The sequence below is a fragment of the Microtus ochrogaster genome, chromosome 1 (assembly GCF_000317375.1).
Source record: "Microtus ochrogaster isolate Prairie Vole_2 chromosome 1, MicOch1.0, whole genome shotgun sequence".
Lineage (NCBI taxonomy): Eukaryota > Metazoa > Chordata > Mammalia > Rodentia > Cricetidae > Microtus > Microtus ochrogaster.
This window is the reverse complement of record NC_022009.1, coordinates 101,591,857-101,613,984: the sequence shown is the minus strand read 5'-3', so window position 1 is coordinate 101,613,984 and position 22,128 is coordinate 101,591,857. Positions and strand designations below refer to the sequence as shown.

Here is a 22,128-nt window from a genome sequence, read left to right as displayed (position 1 = left end):
AATTGTCCCGTGGCCCTAGAGATAGCCCCCGAGTACTGCAAGTCATTTTAGTAACTGTGAGGTTGCTTGCCTAACTGCCTAAATCATGATGGGAAGACCTAGGCTTTGTCTCCCACACCTAGAGCAGGGGCAATAGCCCGATATCAGCTATGTTTACGAAAAAGGCATGCTGGCTCAAGGTAAGAAGGAAGCCTGAGCCCCAGGGAAAGGACAAGGTAAGTAAATATGAAGGGTGGGAGGTAAGAGTGTCCCCACCATATGAGCCTCCAAGAGCATCTCTGTTCTTCAGTGGGTTTAGCCTGTTTATTTTGCATACTTCACTGTGTTGATATTCAAGGCAGTGCATGGTTGTACCCCAACCCTCTTGATATTGCATCCCTAGGGATGTAACTGGACCACGCTGCTCTTGTGGGTTTTCTTCCTCTGTCATCCCCATTGGGCTTCGTCTCCTGCCTGAGTTTTGTCTGGACACATTTCTCTCATCCCTTGCATGTCATTCTGAACATCAGGGATTAGAGAGAAATCATATGAGCGAGAAGGTTCTCCCTGGGTGACTGTGATGTGTTGGACATCTGTCTCCAAATACATCATGTTCCGTTTAGAACCAGTCTTTCAACCCATCACAGCGATTTGTCACAGATGGATGGATGGACAAACATCTAACAAAATCTCCTGTCTGTTCTCATCAAGAGAAGTTCAGGTACCACACTGCCCAGAGGTCTCTTCCCGCTCAGTCATCCTTTGGATGGATGATTGATATTTTGTAAACGGGTATCACTTGGCGTATTTGTCAGTTCATGACAGTCTCCACGAGAGTTTGGTTTTGTCCAGCAAAAGCCTGGGGGGAGATGTAAATCACATGAAGGAGCTGAGGGAAGCAAGTCAGCAGATAGCGTAGGTGAAAATGTGAAAGAAGCCGCAGAGCGAACCAGAGGGTGGGTAGCATGGAGGACATCATCCTGCAGCCTGAAGAGATGAAGGAAACGTGTTCTGGCCGTGACACCCAGGACTTGCTCTGAAAGGGCCCTTCCAAGAAGTTCAAGTCACAGATCCAAGTGTGTGTCTGGTGTCAGGAGAACAGCCGAGCACGTGTGAGTCCCTCTCCCAATCTTGGAACATACAGATAGGTAGCCACATCTTAAAAATTTTAGCAAAAACAACGGAAGATTAGATTCTGTGCTTTGGTCATTACCCACGCTTTGTTAATCCGTTATCTCCTGTGTAGCAGCTCCGCTTGAGAGACGGTCAGTGGCCATGGTTCTTGGTAGCCATTGTACCTGGCATATACTGACATCAGCTCTGTGTAGACAGAGGGGAGAGGGGGCCAGTGGGTGGATGGGGAAAAGGATTGAACAGCCAGGCTTTAAGGGTCGCATCTTTTTGCCTTAAACATCCTTGTGAACGGATTACTTCTGACCTCAGTTTCACAGAAGTGCGTAAGGGAGGTCTATAAAAGGTCTACAGGTGCCCCCTTCTCCCTTGGTCACTTTGTAAAATTATATTTATTTTCACAGTAAGTTTTAGATTCTGCTGGAGAGGCCCTTGACGGTAGTTCACGTACAAGATTCGAAAACAGCTTTAACTTGCACTGAGAGTTTTTTTTCCCCATCATGCATTTTCCACATTCCTTTCCAAATTTATATCCGTACCCATAATAGCAGTTAAAATGCTTTTAGAAAAAAAATAGAAGCTGCTTAATATGTACAAAGTTTCTGTTTGGATGGGTGAAAATGTCCTAAAAGTAGAGGAAATAGTTACAAAGTATTGTGACTCCACGGAAAGTTATTAAATTGTGCACTCGAAAGCAGCTACAGCGATAGATTTTATGTTGTGGATATTTTAACACTGTGAGAAGGGAAGGGAGATGGAAGTCGAATCATGTGACAATCTTTCTATACATATGGCTTTTCCTAGTTGAACCTCTTCTGAATTGGGCTCAGACTGCCATGTCTTTGTGAAGGCAGAAGGGATCAATTCCTCAGCCATTATCTTGACCTAGCGGATGGGTGCAAAACAATCGCCCAGCCTATGCATCCCCTGTCCCATTTTCTCTCCTTCCTGAGGCCTTGGCGTGCCTCACCATAAGGAAGCAGCTGGGGACACGAACAGTCTGAGAATGATGATGGGAAATGTGGAGGGACTTTCTCCCAGCCAAAATTATTGCCTGTCTCTAGCTTTTTTGTCTTCTAGAATCAAGCCAGTGTCATTTAAGGGCTGGGTCCTCTGAGTAAGAAACGCCACATCTTTTTCCTTGCTTCTTCTCATCTATACACATGTTCTCTTGGAAGAAATATGTGCAACATTACATTTGGGCTTTTGTGTTGTTTCTCTATCATTCATAAAACTACAGTTGTAGAAAGTTTGCCCAGCGTACAGAAGATCCTGGGTTTAGTCCTCAACACTTCCCAGAAGAGAAGGGGGAGGGGAAATACAGAATGTGGTTGTGCCAAGCACTGCTCTGAGTGCCGCCATGGAGGGAGAACCTGGGCTTTGAAGCGTCCTGGGGACCCTTGGTCCCTTTCCACAGTTGCCTCCTCCTCAAGGTAGGAAGTGGTTTCTATCACTTGCTGCCCCCAGAGGAGTCTGGGAGCTGGACAAGAGCCAGCCTGATCCAAGTGACCGCTGCCACTCTGGGCTAGTTGGTGACTGGAGGTCAAGCCCCCAAAAGACCTTGGAGATGGTGATGCCCAAAGCCCATCTCTAAATGACCCTAAAACACTCTCTTCACCGCTCTTTTAAGTAAGCCTCCTGCGGTAGATGGTATGCCATAATCAGAGGTAGCCTTTTCTAGCCGTATATAGTGTGTGACTTCAATTTCATGAGGCTCAGAGCTGATTGAATATGATGTACTGGGGGGGGGGGAGGCCTAAACATGGCCCTCTGTAAGGTTTTGAAGAAACCTGCAAGGAAAGTTCGAATGTGAGCCACCTCCGAGTCACGGACCAGGAGGAAGACTCTTCTTCTTCCAGGATCAGGCAGAAAATGGAAAGCTTCCAGCTTCTGCTCTCTGAGCCCAGACCACAGCGGTAATAAAGGCAAGAATGGCTTCCTTTTACTGCAGGCTCCTCGGGGGTCTCTGCATTGAGTGGGCACCTTTATTTATCAAAGAGAGCTAGACGGTAGCCCTGCATGCAGAAACCAAGAATGGATCTTTTGAGGGTGAAATGGTTGCTTGGGTGGGGTTTGAAGTCAGTATCTACCTCATCCATCCCACTCTTCCCTGCCCACCCCACCCATCCCCACCCACATCTTGTTCCCAGCACAAAGCCCTAACCCTGGGTACCTAGAGCCTGTCTGGTTACATTCCAAGTAGCATTTGAGGTACGACCATCTTCTGAAGGATCTAAATACATTTGGAGAAAAAAAATTTATATTAGGACAAAAATGTGGGAGAGGAATTTAAGAATCATTTTTGTTAGTCAGGCATGGTGGTGCACTCCTCTAATCCCAGCGCTCAGGAAACAGAAGCAAGAGGATCTCTGAGTTCAAGGCCAGCCTGGTCTACCTAGCAAGTTCTGGGATAGCCAGGCCTACATAGAGACCCCCGTCTCAGAAAAATAGATAGATAGATAGATAGATAGATAGATAGATAGATAGATAGATAGATAGATAGGTAGATAGGTAGATAGATGTAGAAGAAGAAGATTATTATTTGGTAAGTCATAGTCATAGTAGGCTCACATTTAAGATTCACCCTCAGCCTAGTGTGATGGCCTTCACCTGCAATCCCAGCACTCAGAAGGCTTAGGCAGGGAGGTCAAAAGAGCAAGGCGACATTAGTGAGAGACCCTGTACCCTGTCCCACCCAAAAAGGACACTTGTCCTTAGTCTAAACTCCATGGCAACCCAGAGTGAGACCCTCAGATCTGAGGGCATTAGAGGTCCTCATTTTCCACATCTACAGGTGGCTGCTTTGGGGAAGAAGCTGATGAATCACGGGAGAAAACTCGGGTTGTCCCCAAACTGAGGCAGGTGCCTTTTCCTCTGCCTGCCCAGAAACACGGTTCATTTCCATGAGAACCTGGGACCAGCAGCAAAACAACCCTCTTCACTTCAGTCTTCAGACAAGTGAGGCCAGCGTCTCGTACTCCAGTTATAGGCCCAGGTCTGTAACTCCAACACACTGAAGTAGAGACAAGGAGGATCAGAAGTTCAAAGCTATCCTTGGCTCCCTAGCAAGTCGAGGCCAGCCTATGCTAAATGAGCCCTTATCTCAAAGTAAATAAATAAATGATGCAATAAAACTTTACACGCTGGGGAGGAGTGAGCAGGGGCCACTGAGGCCAAGACGTGAGAATTTCTGGTCTTGAGGGGCATTGCCAACTTCAGAAATTCAAAATACCCAGGTCTCAGGGAAAACTTTTTTTTCTAGGTAACATATACAAGGAAATTAATGGAGCCTGAAGAGGACCCAACTCCCTCTTGAAATTTATTTTCTTATGGGCTCCACAGATGGAGGCGCTGGGGTCAGAAGAGTGAGCAGAGGGGGAGAACTCCAGGGGTTCGGGTTTCATCTCGTGGTGCAGTCTGGCTTAGCCGCGGTTCATTTGCTAAGTCTGAGGTTCAACTCGGATGTAAGGCTCCCTGTCTCTAAGGAACAAAGAGAAAAGAGCCCCAAACCCACCCAGAGGCCATGTCTAGAGCAGGCCTTGTTTGAATTCAGTTGGAATTCAGAGGCGGCAAATGCTGACAGGCCCTCAGGAAAGCAAGTGACCTCCACCCACCCACACAACAGGCCTAGAAGGTTCTCCTTCCCTCCCTTTGCTGATTTTTATTGAAGCTGGGGTGGGGGGTGATACACAAGGGACACCCACATTAAGTTGGTAAGCTTCTAATGGCGTCTAGGGCTGGACGGTTGCCTCCCTCTCCTTCCAGTCCTGTGGAGCTGTGAGAGGACCCAAGCTACCTCATCTTGACAAAGAATAGCTTCTGCAGATGAATTCCAGAGTGTTCTGTTTCTTGGGCTTTTCGCGGTTACGTTTGCCTTCCTGTTGGCACTTCAGGCTATAAACTCACTGTCACTCTGGTGACATGAATAATCCATCCATATTGTTTCTTTATCATCTAGCTTTTTTTTTTTTTAGTAACATGAATTCTGCTCTGGAGGGTAGGGGCATGCAAGGTAGGATAACGGTGTTCTCACTCAGCTCCACTGTGGGGGTGCACAGAGAGATCATGGAATGACAACTGTAAAATACTTATGTAGCAGCTAACGGCTCTGTAGTGTTCATATTCAAGGACCAAGAGCTCCTGATTGCTGCCACAGTTGAGTGAAAAACCTCACCAGTTAACACCATTGCCTCAGGTGTGAGGATCCCACACGAAGACGGTACTTGTTCAGAAGTGCTTGTACAAATTGTGGGACATGAACATGGCCTCCGTGCGGAGTCCTCTCGTATGTCCTGATAGACTCCTGACTTTCAGATTCCCCCTATGGGCACCTCTCTATCCCATAGATGGTAGCCAGAGCTCATGAACCAATGATAATCGTTCCCGTTGCCTTCAGGACAAGCGTCTGTGGGGCCCAGGTCTAGACAATGGGAGTGCCGCTTGGATCCGGGAGAAAACAGCTGAGGAAGGAGCCATGAGCACTTCACTGTTCAAACTGCCAAACCTGTGACGTGGCCCTGAGGTTCTTGAGTGGTAGCGTCTCTTAGTGAGAACGTTCCAACATTTTAGCGTCACTGTTTGCTTCTTTTTTAAGAATCTGTGCAATTGCAAGGAAACCTCAAGATTGAAAGCAGAAGGCCTGGAGGGGTAGGTTCAGCAATTAAGAACACTTGTTACTCTTCCATGGGACACAAGTTCAACCCCAGAGTTAGGGAATCCGTCTGACCTCCATGAACACCAGGAATGCATGGGATACACACACATACATGCAGGCAAGACACAGACACGTTAAAAACTTCAAGACACCAAATTAGAAACATAAGGCCGGATTCAAACATTGCCACTGTTTTTATAATCAGGACTATATTCTTGTAAATATATAGAAACTATATTTATAAACCATTCCTTGATTTTTTTTTCTCCCACTCTGAGGAAATTTCTTATCTTTTCTGGAGTGAAAACTATTTGTTACGGAGCTGGTAACATGGTTCAGTTGGTATAGTCCTTGCAAGAGGACCTGAGTTTGATCCCCAGGACCCACATAGAAAAGCCACGCATGGTGGCATGACATTCCAATCCCTGCTCTGGGGATACGAGGTCAGGAGGATCCCTGGAGTTCACTAGCCAGCTTGTATCTTGATGAGCACCAGGCCAATGAGAGAGCTGTCTCCAAAACAGAAAAGTGGGCAGTGCGTGACAAACAACATGTGAGGTTGTCCTCCAGCCTCCATACACACATGTGAATCTACATGTGCATGTATGTAATATAAATGTATGTATATGCAGATGTGTGTGTATGCATGTGTTACATTTGAGCTGTGTGTAGAAATGCTGGGTTGTTGTTGACCATTGCAGGACCAGAAATGGTGTGCACATGGAGTCACCAAGATGCGCTGTCACCTGAGGCCAGCCAAACAAAGCCAGGTTGTGTTTGCAGTCTTTCGAAAGGACTGCTGGCAGAATATCCTGTATTAAGACTATCCGAGTTGTCTTCCTCGGTGGTACTAACAGTGTGGGTTTATTAGGACCTTTGGGACTTAGGTTACCACTTGCCTGCCTCCTCCTTCAGATCCTCAGGATTCCTGAGAAGGAGTCCATAATACAGATGTCATGTTTTGGCGCAAAGAACCGCGGTCCCACATGCCACAGGGTCATATAGCGAGATGGTGGCTCAGAGAAAAGATTGAAGCAAAATCATGTTTGATTTCCCCATACATTTTTAGGGGAAGCCCTTCTTTTCCTGCTTCAAAACACAGACTAGGCAGAACACAGAACAGAAGAGGCTCATTCAGACAAGAGAGAGGCTATGGCTGCCAGCCCCTGGCTACTGTGAGGGGCACGGACAGAATACGCCATATTAGAAAGGGAGGGTGGGAGGAGAGGGAGGGGAAAGGAAAACAAATTGGCTGGTGTCAACCATCTGAGGAATTTTGTTCCTACAGAGACCAGTGTGGGAAAGACCACGGCATCAGGGGCCCTGGGAACCTGAGAGAGATTTGTGGCTCCTCCTCTCAGAGAGGGAGCCCGCCAGGCAGGTGCTGCCATCCATCTCTCAAGCAGGGGAATTTCAGTGTTACGAATGGCAGGCTCTGCTTCACCCCACTGTCATCCGAAGAAAGGGAAGATTTTTCAAACGGAAAATGCCTCATGTGTTCAACAGAAGACACGAAGCCACCCAGTTAAAACACAAACCAGGCTTTCACCTAGAGCCGCCTGCAGGTTCTCAACCTCACTCAGAATTTTCAATGACCTGGGTGACTCCACGCTAATTTCCTATCTAGCTTGTTCAAATGGTTTCTTTAATCACCATCTCTAGGTTAGTTTTAAAAAGTAGTGGAAAAGAACAACACTATCCCATAGAATATAGCACACTGCATGCTAACTTAACCATTATTTTTAAAATACACACACACACACACACACACACAATATTTCTGTTGCAAACAAGATATAGCAATAAGAACCAAGTACTTTTCTGGCTGTTTCTCTCCAAGAATGAGCTTAAGCCTAGGAAATAATTAGTTACTACATTTGTTATGAAGACCACTTATTAAAACCCAAATTGGGCAGCCCCCAAACTGTCCTTAAGCCTTGCCAGGCTTTGAGAGACATTAACCGAAGCATTGAGCATGAAGGAGAAAGTCGAGGAGCCAAGTGGAAGAAATACAAATTAAAAGTCGCCCTCCTCTCGAATCAGTTTCGATCTTCTTTCCCGTTGTTTCCTGGCTTCCCTTCATCCCCAGGAAATACCGTTAGGGCTTTGAAAACAGTCAGGACGCGTGTCTACTTGTGCTGTATCCTTTCTAGTCCCTTTGAAAGCCACCCACACACAGCATTTTAGACATGGTGTACTAAGTGTATATTGATATACATTAAGTTCTTCTATCTCATATGTAGGTGTGTCTGGTGTGCATGGGTGTGTGTATACGTGTTTGTATGTGAGAACCTGCGTGTGTGCGTGTGTGTGTGTGTGTGTATGTGAGAACCTGCGTGTATGTGTGTGTATGTGAGAAGCTGCATGTTTGTGTGTGTGTGTGTATATGTGTGTGTGTGTGTGTGTTCACATGCACTTGTGTGACCCACAGTAGACATGGAGGATCTTCCTTGATCACTTTCCACAGTTTTCATTGAGGTGGGGTCTCTTAGGTGAACCCAGAACTTGGCAAGGCAGCTAACAGCTAGTAGGCAAACTGGCTGGCCAGCTTGCTCTGGGGATCCCATCTCCGCCTTCCCGTTGCTAGAACAGTAAATGAACCATGGCTCCTACCCAGCATGGGTACTGAGGACGCCAACTCCATGGCTCTTGCTTACCAGCAAGCACTTTAACCCTTGAGCTATCTCCCCAGCCCACGCACTGAGCTGGGTAACACTGGAAAGGACATGGCACACTAGAATTGTTTCATCAACCTTTCTGTTTCATTTGTTCATCTCAATCTGGTGGTCCTCCTGCCTCAGCCTGCTGGGTTCCGGGATTGCAGGCATGCACTGCCGTACCACAGTCGACACTTGATCTGTAGGTAGGGCTTATCATCCCTGCCAGATCTCTAGCATGGCCTTAAACAAAGGGGAAATAACAGACTCGAAGTGAACATGAGGAGATGGGACTCCGTGGACCAGAAAGCGGCCTTTGTATGTGATAGAGGCCTCCAAGTTTTCCCAGATAATACCTTGTGAGGGACTTGGTTCATCCTTCGCGGTTTCCGCAGTAAGAAGCCAGCTTCACCTCACCGGCTGACCAGACCACCCACAACGGCTGCCTCTCCATCCTTCTTGCCCACTTTTCTCCTCATCCAGCCCCGGCCTGATCTCCTCCCTACCTGATACTTGCCAATCTTAGAGTGTGCATGCATCATCTTACTCCCTGACAGCCTGCCTGGGCTCCTGTTGCTCATTGGTCACGTCAGGCGTCTTGCCTATGTCTAGGCCTGTGTGTGGCTAGCCCTGGTCCTTCCCCTCACCCCACTTGCAAGGCTGGATTCCCACACACCCAGACAAACACCTCAACCTTGCCTTCCAGTGGATATTCCTTCTCTTCTCCTCCACTCAAGTGGAAAGCCACACTTCCGTCTGCATTCCCGTCCAAATCCTCTTTTATCCATGAAGCAGAAATTTTCTGTCTTGTGCAAAGCCAGCTAGCTTTTGAGTCCAGTGTCCCGCACCTCCGCCCAGGCCGGCTAGCATCTACTCACTGTGCGCCATTCTGACCGCCATGCGCTGACTGGGAAACTCTTGTTGAGGTCCACATTTCTTCCCAATCTGTTTTCTATCCCATTTTGACCCCAGGTCTCCAGGCTAAGAAGATTCTTGGGCTAGTTTCATTCTTTAAAATCGCCACATATTTATTTATAAAATGAACAGAAATGCTCTTAGGGCTAAGAAGGGTGGGGTAAACACACTGTTTGTATTCTCTAACATGCAGGGCGTATGGAAAGAATCTTCCTTGAGAGCCGGATAGATGGCCCAGTGGACAAAAGTGCTTTCCTTTGTATGCACAAAGACCTGAGTTCAATTCCCAGAACTCACCTAATACTCTTTAAAAGCTGAACATCATGGTACCCACAGGAAGCCACATAAAAAGTGCTAGGAATAGACCAACAGGCTATTTGCCACACAAGCACAAAAACCTGTGTTTGATGCCTAAAACCTGTGTAAAAATGGAAGTAGAGGGCCATTAGAGCTCCACAAAGTTGTCCACACATACACACCATGTGTGCACACACACATACACCTGTGTGTGTGCACGTAGAGGCCCACATACCGCATGCACCTGTATAATAATAAACAAATGAACGAATCAGGCATGGAGTATGTGCTTTCATCTCAGCACTAGGGAGGCAGAGGCAAGCTGATCCCAGGGGTTCGGTGGCCAGCCAGCCTAGCCTGAATTGGCAAGCTGAAGTTCTAGGAGACACCCTGTTTCTAAAAACAAGGTGGACAGCTCCTGAGGAACAACACCCAAGATTGTGCTAAGCCTGCTCCTACAAGCATGAACACGCACAGAAGAACACTAATTAACAATAGACATAGAACCTTCTGGGTGAGTAACGGTGCACAGTGTAAAGTCGAAAAATGGATGTTATCCTTCAGTCTCACCAACACGTCCTTATTGTCAAACCGCATGTACAGAGTATGTATAAAAATAAAACTTCAAAGGGTTTCCCATGTGTAAGGCCCAGGGTCTGCACCCACCCCAGCTCCACCTGGCCCCAGACCCTCCCTGACATGTAATGGTCCTCTGAGAAGCTGATTCTAGCCCAAGATGGACATGTGCAAAAGTCCAGATTTCTAGCTCTGCCCTCCTCAAGCCCCGCCCTGCTGCCCTATCCAGCAGGCTGTCCTTAGGGATGCTAGGAGCTATGGTATGAGCTTTTCCAGGGATGGCAAATTAAGTATTTACCCACACCCCTCCCCATGGAGCACCACAATAAAACCAAAGAAATAATTCCACTCAACGCTTGTCCGGTGAACCCATGAGTTTAATTAAGGGTGCTTGCAGAAGCAGGGCTGAGAGGGTTTCTAAGGAGCGTGGGCAACTTATAGGCAGCAATTCCACCGAAGAAAACGTCTCTCACTTTCCCAGCAACTGAATACGTGTCTCCTCAAGAGGAGCCTTGTAAGTCCCCCACCCCCTGGGTAATGGAATGTTAACTGGTCCAATCGGAGGCATGTTACCCCGTCTGCTAACCACAGCTGCTGAGTTCAAGAGGACAACCACCGTGGCTTACCCAAAGGGCAGCGGTCCACAGCAGCCCCCTCCTCAGCCTCACGTGCTGGGCTAGGCTGCCTCCAGATGGGTCCCGCTGTCGCCAGGCCAGCAGAGCAGGCTGCCCTGACCATCCTGTGGCAGTGTTGGGGGAGGAAGGGGTCGAGTGGGTAGCTATTTGGAAGAAGTTGCTCTCAGATGCTTAGAACTAAGTCTCTTCAGCCGCTTTCCCCAGACTGGCAGCGGCGTCTCTTTAAGGGTCAAGGCGTCTCTCTAAGCCCTGGGCTCCACTTCTTTCCTTTCTCCATCTTGTAGCCACAGCAGCACCGAGCTCCATTTGGCAGCGCGGCAGTGCTCTTGTCTATAAATGGAAACATTGGCCGGTCTCCCAGTATAACACAAGATAGGCCTGTGTATCAGTTATGCAACCTCGGCTTTGAGAACTTCATCAGAAGGCTGGAGGCTGGGAGAGGAAGGTCTGGATCAGGAGAGAGAGAGAGAGAGAGAGAGAGAGAGAGAGAGAGAGAGAGAGAGAGAAAGAGAGAGCTCAAGGAAAAAAAAATCCTAGCTGCGGACAACAGCTGAGACCATTCCCCTCCCTGTTTGTAAGTCAAAGAGAGAAAGCAGAAATTGGATGGGTGGAGACCCTAACAGTAGCTGTCAGTTACAGTCTGTGTATCCTGACTGTGGACGGCAGCCTCTTGGATGGGGAAAAAGCTGGGCTGGCCTCCTTTGCAGCATCGTCCTGATCCCTGGTTCTGTAGGTCCTCTTACCACCTAGAGAAGACTTGTCCAGTGTTACCTCCTGAACCTTTCAAGGTTTTTAATTTCGTTTCATTTTGTTGAGACTGCATAAACCTCCTGACCTTGAACTAACCAGGTTGGCCCCTGTGGTAGCTAATGTTGATATTCAATTTGACCTGCTTTCAGATTACTAAGGTGACAAACTTCTCAGCTCATCTGGAGAGAGAGTTCTTAGGTTGGGTTCATTGAGGTTGGAAACCCCACCCTGAATTTGGGCTGGAATCCCAGAATTCATAAAAAAGAAAAAACAAGACGACTATCAGTGTTTTATATGTCTACCTTCCAACTATGGACGTGGTGTAAGCCGCTACCTCAGGTTCCTGCTGCAATGACTTCCACGCCATGATGGACTGCCCCCTCTGACTGTTAATGAAATAATCCCTTCTGTGGTATTTGAATGATAATCGCTCCCATAGTTGTATACATTCGAATGCCTCATTGCCAAGGAGCAGAACTGTTTGGGAAGGATTAGAAGGTGTGGCCGTGTCGGAGGAAGTCTTTCACTAGGAGTGGGCTTTGAGGTTTCAAAACTCCAGCCAGGCCCAGCTCTCCTCTCTCTGTCTGTCTGTCTATCTCTCTCTCTGTCTGTCTGTCTGTCTCTCTCTCTCTCTCTGTCTCTGTCTCTCTCTCTCTCTGTCTCTCTCTCTCTCTCTCTCTGTCTCTCTCTCTCTCTCTCTGTCTCTCTCTGCCTGCTACCCATGGATCATGATGTAAAACTCTTAGCTACTGCTCCAGCACCATACCTGTCTGCTTCCTGCCATGAGGATCATGGAATAACCCTCTAAAACTGTAAGCAAGCCCCCAATTAAAAGTTTCTCTTATAAGTTGCCTTGGTCATAATCTCTTCCTTCCTTTCTTCCTTCCTTCCTTCCTTCCTTCCTTCCTTCCTTCCTTCCTTCTTTCCCTTCCTCCGTCCATTGGTCATTTTGTCACAGCAGCAGAAGGAAACAGATACAGCCTGGAGCTCTTAGATCCACAGCCTCTCGAGCACAGGGATCTCAAGTGTGCAGCATGCACCACCATGCCCAGCTCACTCTATGGTGCTAGCCATCTTTGTGGTTTTCAGCTTAGCTTGAAGAAAAGTCCCAGAGAGTGGAGTAGTTCCACTAAAGGTGAACTGGGCCTTAGAAGATGGTCAGTGTCCTTCTGAGCCTTCCCTGGCACTTGAGGGCTTTCCAGTGAAGCACTAAAAGCCAGACTGGATGAGGATCCTGTAACTCAACCCAGCTGCCTCTTCTTTCTAAGCCTTAGAAGCTTTCTGTTGCATTATTCAGAGCAGAAAGAAGACTCAGGGAAGTAGCTATGTGCCAGACATGACCTGGGTCCTTCGTGAACTATGTTCTGCCCCGTGTCAGTTTAGACTCACTCTTAACGAGCTTGTCAAACTTGGAACGCTTAAGTGGGCACGGTAAATCAAATCTGTGATCTCAGCGCTTGGGAGGTGGAGGCAGGAGGATCAAGGTTTTCCTTGGCCACGCAGCAGATTGGAGGCCAGTCTAGGCTACATGAGACATTGTCCCCCAAACAAAAACAGCATTCGTTTAAAAATCAAATACATTCACGCTAAGGAGACATTTGTGTGCATGTTTGTTTAACATTCATTCAGAAATCAAGTCCATTCGTATTCAGCGGGTCAAAGTGCTTCTGCCAAACTAGCAGAACTGAACTTAGTTCCCAGCACCTGTGTGTGGAAGGAGCGCTCTCACCCCTGAAAGGTATTTTCTGGGCTCTATTTTTATGCCTTGGCTCACAGACATCTCAATATATACGTATAATAAAGACACAAACAAATAAATAAGTAAAGTAACTTAAAAATTAAAAGTATCATACATTCATAATATAAAAAATTAAAGTATAAAACTTGAAGCTAGGGATGGTGAAGCATGTCTTTAATCCCAGCACTCAGGAGGCAAAGGCATGAGGATCTCTGTGAGCTCGGAGCAAGCCTGGTTTACGTATCGAGATCCAGGCCAGCCTGGGCTACACAAGACCTATCTCAAAAAAACAAAAAGTATAGAAGTTGCTTATAACCCCTGACAATATCATTGGTGGCTGGTGTCTCGAGATTTTTTTTTTTTATTTCTTCTCTGTCAGCTGCACATCGTAAGCTTCCTCTATGTGATTAGACAGTCCAAGAGGCATGATTTTTATTGACTGCCTCACATTCATGGTATGGATTGCCATAATTTATTTAATCAAGCTGCTATTGTTGCACACTAATGAACTTTTAACCAATTTAGAGTTGCTTTGGTGCTGGAATTAAAGGCAACAAAAGGATCAAAAGGACTCTGTAATTTACATCAAAGACGGCGGAAAAGCGTCGTTCTCAAACTTGTGTTTCCACTACAGGGAGGGATTGTAACTTTGGTCAAAGCCCTGATAAGAAAAAACTGGTATTTGTTGTTCTTTAAGCCCAAGAAAGTCCTTGAAAACCTGACCTTTCCCTTGGTGGTGCAGGCTCACATCTTCACAGAGTACAGCCAACTTTTTAACCCTCTCCTTAGTACTCATTGGATGCTCAACGATGCCACCTGTCTATAAGGTCATCTCTGCCCCATATTGGGTTAGGCTAGAATTCACCATGCCCAGTTAGCTGAATTCAGCAAACATTTAGCTTGTTGCAATTGTGCCTCTAACTGTGCTGGATGCTGGAGGCAAAAAAAAAACCACACACACACACACACACACACACACACACACACACATGCGCGTGCACTTCTATCCTCAAGGAACTAACACCCCAGTGGGAATGAGTCAATAAGATACTATTCTGCCAATAAATTGTAACTTGTAAGCTTTTGGACAGTTGGAACTTTCCGTTTTCTCATTTTGCCGAGTTTGACTTGGTAGGATGTACTGCCATACATATGCCATGGTCAGGACCGTGAAAATATGTTTTTACATGCTAAGGAAAGGGGGAGGGATGTAAATGCAATTGTAGGATTAACATCAATTATGTTGGAATTACAGTAAACAAGTATTGCTCCTTTTTTTTCTACTTTTATACTTTGCTTTTAAAACTTCTGTGATTGGTAGGTGAGGACAGGAGAATCAGCAAAGCATGCCTGTTTTATTTTTTTAATTTTTTTTAAATTTATTTATTTATTAAAGATTTCTGCCTCCTCTCTGCCACCACCTCCCATTTCCCTCCCTTTCCCCCCGATCAAGTCCCCCTCCCTTTTCAGCCCGAAGAGCAATCAGGGTTCCCTGACCTGTGGGAAGTCCAAAGACCACCCACCTCCATCCAGGTCTAGTAAGGTGAGCATCCAAACTGCCTAGGCTCCCACAAAGCCAGTACGTGCAGTAGGATCAAAAACCCATTGCCATTGTTCTTGAGTTCTCAGTAGTCCTCATTGTCCACTATGTTCAGCAAGTCCGGTTTTATCCCATGCTTTTTCAGACCCAGGCCAGCTGGCCTTGGTGAGTTCCCCATAGAACATCCCCATTGTCTCAGTGTGTGGGTCCTGAGTTCCTTGCTCGAAAGCATGCCTGTTTTAAAGATTTTGTTTTAGATCACATATATGTGTGTATCTGAGCATGTGAGTGCAGGTGCCTGTGGTGGCCGGAAGGGGGCGCTGGATCATGTAGCTGTAGTTACTAGTGTTTCTGCACTACATGATATGGCTGTGGGAATTGAATTTCAGTCCTCTGAAAGAACAAAACTTTCTCTTAACTACTAAGCTATCTCTCCAGCCTGACATGTATGTTTTCAATACAGTCATCCCTCAGAATCTGCAGGGGATTGGGGTCTACGACACACACACCCCAACACAGCAAAATCTATGGATGCTCAAATCCTAAAATATCATGAGATCTATGGATGTTCAAATCCTTTAGCTAAAATATCATGAGATACACATATGATTTACACAAACCTCCCATATACTTTGAATCATTTCTAGATCACTTGTATTACCTTAAAAGTATAAATGCTATGTAAATAGTTATTAATGTTGTATTGCTTAGGGAATAATGACAAGAGAAAAGTCAGGTGTGGCTCATGGATTCAGTTTGTTTCAGGTGTTTTCAATATGTAGATGAGAAATTTGTGGCTACCACCTTTTGCTCTTTGATGTGTTAGTAAACATCATTCTGCTCATTGAAATCTAGAAAGAAAATCAAGTTTAAAGTCCTGGTGTCTTTTTTGTAGATCTAAGCTGGAAGTGCAACACATACCCACTCCTGGAGGATGGACAGCACACTCAGGACACAGCAGGAGCTGGTGAAATAGTTCAGTGGATGAAATGCTTGCCAAGCAAGCCTGAGAACCTGAACCCAGGTTCTAAAAAAGCTTGTAATCTCAGTATGGCGAGGCAGAGACAGGAGGGCTTTGCTGGTCAGCCGGTCTAGCCAACCCATGGGTTCCAGATTCAGTGAGAAACCTTGATGAAGAGATGTGTGTGTGTGTGTGTGTCTGTCTGTCTGTCTGTCTGTCTATATCTCTCTCTGAATGTCTCTCTCTGTTTCTCTCTGAGAAAGAGAGAGCATGCTCCAGCAATAACCAGAGATGGTTTTTCTGTTGTCAGAGTTTTCAACCATGGGCCCATGGAGGACCTGAATTACTAGTCAGGTCTGTAGGTCCCTCAAGGAAAACAGCTTCTTGGTTACTACTGCTTGAGTGAAACACTTTTTAAATTGATCCTCACAGTCTTAAAGCTCAATTGTTTGGGGGATACAGCACCACCCATCCCACAGACAAGAGGGGGCTTGCTGTGTATAGTCCAGGCTAGCCTTCCACCTGCCTCGGCCTCCTAAGTTCCACTGCCAGCACACCCAGATCAAAACAAACCTTTTAGTGCGACCTTTTTGAATGATGTTAGGAAAGAGAGGTATTTGGGGGTGGCTCTCTCTTGGGACTTTCATGGGAGTTTGTTATAAGCTGATTTCCAAACCCACAGTGAAAAAAAAATTGTTGCTTAAAAAGGAAATCTGTACTAGATTGCCACCATCCGAGGCCATGTTTCTCCCCTGACACTTGATGGACTTCAGAGGGAACTTGGATTTTAATTTATTTTGTTTCATCTTCCCACTTACGGTTGAATGGCCTAATCTTCTGCCCTTTTTTTTAAATGTCGAAGTTGATAACACAAAGACATCCCATCCCGATTTGGAGTCTCAGGCGATAATAAGAAAAAAATATATTTTTTTTTGTCATTTACTTTCATTCTTTGATTCTCTGAGTCTAATAGTTTCTCCCCTTTTATTCTGTGTCCATCCTTTTTCCTTCCCGTTGCTCTTTACTCCAGAGTCCTCCTGGGTGGCCTACTCAATTAAGACCAGATGTATGTTTTGGTGGTAGAAAAGTTCAAATCCCAAAGATGCCGCCGCCAGCTGCGGGATAATCAGACAAGTTCCTTAACCTCTCAGGGACGTGTGCTTTCTAATCAACGGAATGAGTTTGATTACATAGGTGAGCGCACCTAGCAGAGTAGCGCTCCGATGTGGGGTGCCTCATACGCGAGTTCTTTATCATCTTCTATTGTGGCCCTCTGATCTCCTCCTTATTTGAAGAACCCTTTCGAACCAAGGGACACTCGTCAAACAGTAGCTTTCTGTCATACTACCCTAGGGGAATTCAGGCATTCTTGGTGCTGTCCCCCAGCAAGGGACCACCTGTCCCTTAGTCTTGGCTACCCTTCACCTTCAGAGTGCAGCCAAACTGGAACGCCATCCTTCTAGGAAGAGTTACGATCCCTGGTTCCCTTGAGGAAACTCTTAGGTCTTCATGACATCATGAAGATATCAGTAACCTGACCAACCCTGAGCAGGGAAGGGGAGTTTTGTTCTAAATGCAGAAGATTTTGCACTAAAACCAGAGCCACCCGGCGCTTGGGCTTGATTTTGAAAATGCAAGTTTGCAATCAAATCAGGACCAGGCGGCAATCAGCCAGGATGACTCGCTCCAGTCATGCTTGATACTACAGGGCACCTATCACCTGGAGAACTTGGTCTGCTCAGTGGGCCTGGTGGAGCCAGGGAATCTGCATTTCTGCCTCAGTGCCTGGGAACGCTAATGTTGGTGAGCCTGGACCACCCTTTGGGAAACTGTGCCCTTGCCTGTTGCTATACACAAATTGCTCCTACAGAATGTGGAGGAGGTTTGCACACCGGCTTAACTCTTTTCATCTCCAAAGATTTTGTTGCCAGTGACCACTTATAAACGTGATTTTAATTTCAAGGGACTCTGGATAGAGACAAGGTGGCCTGCCTGTGCCTCTGGGAACCACAACCGGGGTCCTTTGGGTGATGGATTCATCCTACCTGCTGCTCACTGACATGAATGTGCAAAACCCTTGCTGGGCAGGTGTGACCTTAGCTCTCACCTTCCCTAGACCCTAGACTTCTGAAACTTAAAACGTGACTTTGTAGACAGCCCCTATTTACAGAATGACACCTTTTGATATATAGAATTTAGTCAAAAATTCATTTGGCTTCAAGATTGGTTGGATTTTTTTTCTTGTATTACTTGTCCTAGTTGTGTGTGTGTGTGTGTGTGTGTGTGTGTGTGTGTGTGAGTGTGTGTGAGAAGAGAGAGAGAGAGAGAGAGAGATTTGTTTTTCTAGGCATCCTTTCTGTTTGCTTACTGATTTCTTCCAACTTTTCCCTACCCACAACAGCCTACCTCTGGTCACATGTTCCTTCATGCGGTGTTCTCCAGGCTACAGGCACTCACGGAGTGGTGGCACTGGGCAGTGTGCCCGCCCCAGAGCGCAAGGCTGAGTTTCTCCGGGGCCCCAGAGTACCCACCCTGCCCAAGAGCTCCTGGCCTTTGTTAAGATACGCCAAGCCAAGCAGTGAGGCTCTCTCGGGCCAGCCTGGAGCTCCCGCCCCACTCCCGCCGGAGCCCCCTGAGGACCTGTAAGAAGATAGGCAGGAGTTGAGGAGGCTAAATTACGCCCCGGGGGACTTTTTAACAAAAACCCTAAATTTCATTTGGGCGACTGGTAGGCCACGCGGTTTCACAGAGTGAGCTGAGATCCCTTCCTCCCTACCCAGGCTTTGTGCCGCTCAGGCTAGAGGAACCCTGTCCCCGACATTTGCGAGGTGCCCCAGGGTCTGGCCGCCACAATCCCCCAGCATCTCCTCCAGCTCCCAATCCTCCGTTTTCTTTTTACGTCCTCCTGCCCTCCTCCCCAAGTCCCTCTTCCCTCTGGCTGGAGAAAAGTCGGTAATAAGAAACCAGTTCAGTGTCAGTCGGAGCGTGGGGATGGGAGAAACCTCCGCCCCCACCCCAAGATGCACGACCATGGAGAGAGAACTCATTTTGTGCAAAGAGGGCCTTAAGCCACCAGGGAATTCCTGGATTGTCTCAGGCTGTCGTGTGTGATGTCCATCACGCCGTGCGAACACCATCTGCTCCGTATTATGCTCGCAGTTGCCAGGCTACCTGCTGTACGCAGTAACACTTGACTGCCTGGCTCCACGTCCGCAGCGCCGGCCCTGACGGGGCGGGGGACCGAGGCCTGATTAAGCCATCTGCGTTGGGCGGGGGGCGGGGGGCGCGGGCTCAGCGCGAGGCCTGGAGTGCGGTCCCGGGCTCACACCACCATCTGCTGGGCTGCCGGCGGAACAGCAGCTGCTCAAGAGGGTCCCCCTCGGGGCCGCCTAGATAAGACTGAAGCCCAGGGGCCTCCTGGATCCAGGTACCCAGGATATCGCATCCTGTCCCTCCCAAGAACCCATGATCTTCCCTACCCTCTGCATCTCTGACCACTATCACCCAAACGCTGCGTGTTCTTGAGAATAATAATAATAATAATCCCTTCAGAGAAAGCAAGTTTCCCCACAAGTGGGTTTATAAATAAACAGCTGGCTGTTCTCGGAAGATATTTTTATCGCCTCTGATTTTTGAAGTCGGAAACTGCCTCTTTGGGGGAGGTTAGAGTGTTTTTTACATCCCCCCACCTCACTCGAGCGGTTAGAAAGTTGTTAAGCTCTTGTCCCTGGAGCGGAAGGTATGCATGTGTAAGACGCGTTCTCTGGTTTTGATCTCTTTTTTTCCTCCCCCCTATTTTACTGAAGAGTGAGTGTTTGGAGAGGCACGAAGATCTGCGTAGCAAATTGGATGCGACGGGAAGCGAGTGTATTAAGATTCTGGGGTGGAAAGCAAGGGAGGTCGCTGGGCTGGGAGTGGAGAACAAACCAGTAATTAAAACTAAAAATACTGCATCATTTGGCTCCCAGGCATTGCATGTCGCGTGACGAAAGCTCACTCTGGTTTTCTCTAATTGCACAACGCAGTGTGTCCCCCTCCTTAGAAACAAGAGCAGGGACTTGGAATCCTCGAATTTGACAGGCTCTTTCTCATTAAGCCCACTTAGAGTCGGGGTTAAAAGAAGTCGTGTGACATAAACAGCCAAACAACCGCCCACGGCAGCTTGGTTTGGGAAGCCAGTCACGGTGCGCTTTCACACTCTGGGACCCACACCTGTGTGCTGCTTGCTGGGAAGCCCCTAAAGATGTTGCCTTTGGAGGGCTACATTCTAGCCATTGGGTCTTGTAGTCTGCATCGAGAACCCTAAGAACTTTGGGGACAGGACCATTTGGGGGATGGAAGTAACCCCGGAGATGATACCTTCACTGTGTCCACAGGGACAAAAATGTGTCTGGCAGGCTGAATATCATCACCTTATTTGCCTCGCAGGGGGTCGCAGGGGCAATAAAATCCCAAAGTGAAGGAAGAGAAACAAGGCCACCCTTCGACAAACAAGCTAAAGAAAGTGTTGTCTTTTCTTTGGTCACATTTCCCCTTCAGATCTCTTCATCAAAACCAGGAAATATTAAATAGACTGAAATGCATGAAAGAAAAACTATTATCTGCCCTTCTGCCAGTTGGCCAGCTCCACTCAAGTGTTAGCTCGTTTGTGAAAGTGTTAAGTTGGTCAGCCATTTGTCTCTCAAGGTGTCAAGAAACAACTTGATCCTGAAGGAAGAAGGGCTTAGAGACAGGTAGCCAGAACTGGAAGGTAAGGGAACTCGCTCCTGGACCTAGATCCCCACAGCCATCAGAGCACCCATCTTTTAGCATAAGGCCTTTTATTGACATTAAAAATATCTCATAGCTCTCAACCTTATTATAGAGAACACGCATAAATAAAAAAGCAAGTATAGTGGATTATTGAGATGGCTCAGCAGTTAGGAGTTAAGCAGATCTTCTCAGGCCAGAATTTTGTTCCCAGCACCCACATCAGGAGGCTCACAGCTGCCCATAACTCCAGATCCAAGGGATCCAACGCCCTCTTCGAACCTCTGTGGGTGTTGGTACATAGGAGCACGTAGAGACACATAATTTAGCTAGCACAACACGGTATTTTTATGAGCAACATATTTCATATTTAGTCTACAAGCTGTTCTAATATCTGTGCTTGACACTCTTCAGAGAAGGCCAGAGTGGGAAGAATATTTGATGTAGACTCAAAGTCAGCACCCCGGTTCTCTTATGGCCTGTCCTGTTACTGGTGCAGCCTGAACCACACCAACGAACCATAGTTCCCTCGGCTCCTGTTTCTGGGGCAATAGAACTGGTACATTTTGTTTGGATGCAGGGAGGCAGAGAGTCTAGAGATTCAGTGTAGGAGGAACCCTGCCAGGAAGGACCACCTGCCTGGGTCGGCACCAGGAGGGCCAGCATCAACCCCACACTGGCCTCAGAGAGGCAAACATAAGCTTATGTCTGTATTTTGAGATAAAATTGCGAGCACGATCAACCGCATCTATATGAAAACAGTAGCGACTCTAAAGCGGAGGCTATATGAAAGTCCAGTTTGGATTATACCTTAAAATAATGGTGGTTATTCCCAGTGATTCCTCTTATTAGGCCCTATGAGACTGTCTCACGGTAGGGCAACTCCTGTCCTTATGTGAGTGCCATTACCGTGGTGTGTCTCTGTGCTCAGATTAGTTGCTTGACGCCAGTGAACTGGAAAGACTGTTTCCACAGAGCGTTCAGACAGCATTTGCCATTGCCAGGGTGTCGATAGAAGTGTCTAGAAACCGAATTTTGTGTCTGCAAACCTTCTGTGCCCGTTAGCTTTCTCCCGCTGGTAGTAGCCACTGTCCAGCTACGTAGACGTCCCTTCTGGGGGCATTTTCCAGATAGCCCCTGGGCTCTGTGGGATTAGCCGTTTGCCCCACTAACTCTCTTCCCTAGGGGCCGGTCCCTAAAAGTTACTGCCAGCTCTCTGACAAGTAATTATAGAATCAAAAGTCCCCGTCCAGGCCCCAGTGCTGAAATTGTCCCGGACACATGAGACGCAATTCTATTTTTAAAGAGATTGGGAGATTACATTGCTTTTTAAAATGTTTTCCTTTCACTTCATATATATGAATATATATATTATGAATATATATATATATATATGACAGAGGCAAGTGGATCTCTTGAGTTCGAGGTCACCCTGGTCTATGGAGTGAGTTCCAGAACAGAACAGCTAAGGTTACAGGGTTACAGAGAACCTTGTCTCAAAAAAACAACAACAAACACAAACAAACAAACAAACAAAAAACAGACC

General features: G+C 47.0%; 1 protein-coding gene across 2 annotated transcripts in view; it reads left to right on the top strand.

The window, feature by feature from the left end:
* The window catches only part of Maml3 (mastermind like transcriptional coactivator 3), a 416,825-nt gene that overhangs the window by 384,076 nt on the left and 10,621 nt on the right, over nt 1-22,128 (top strand). The gene's annotated exons all lie outside the window — the stretch shown is intronic.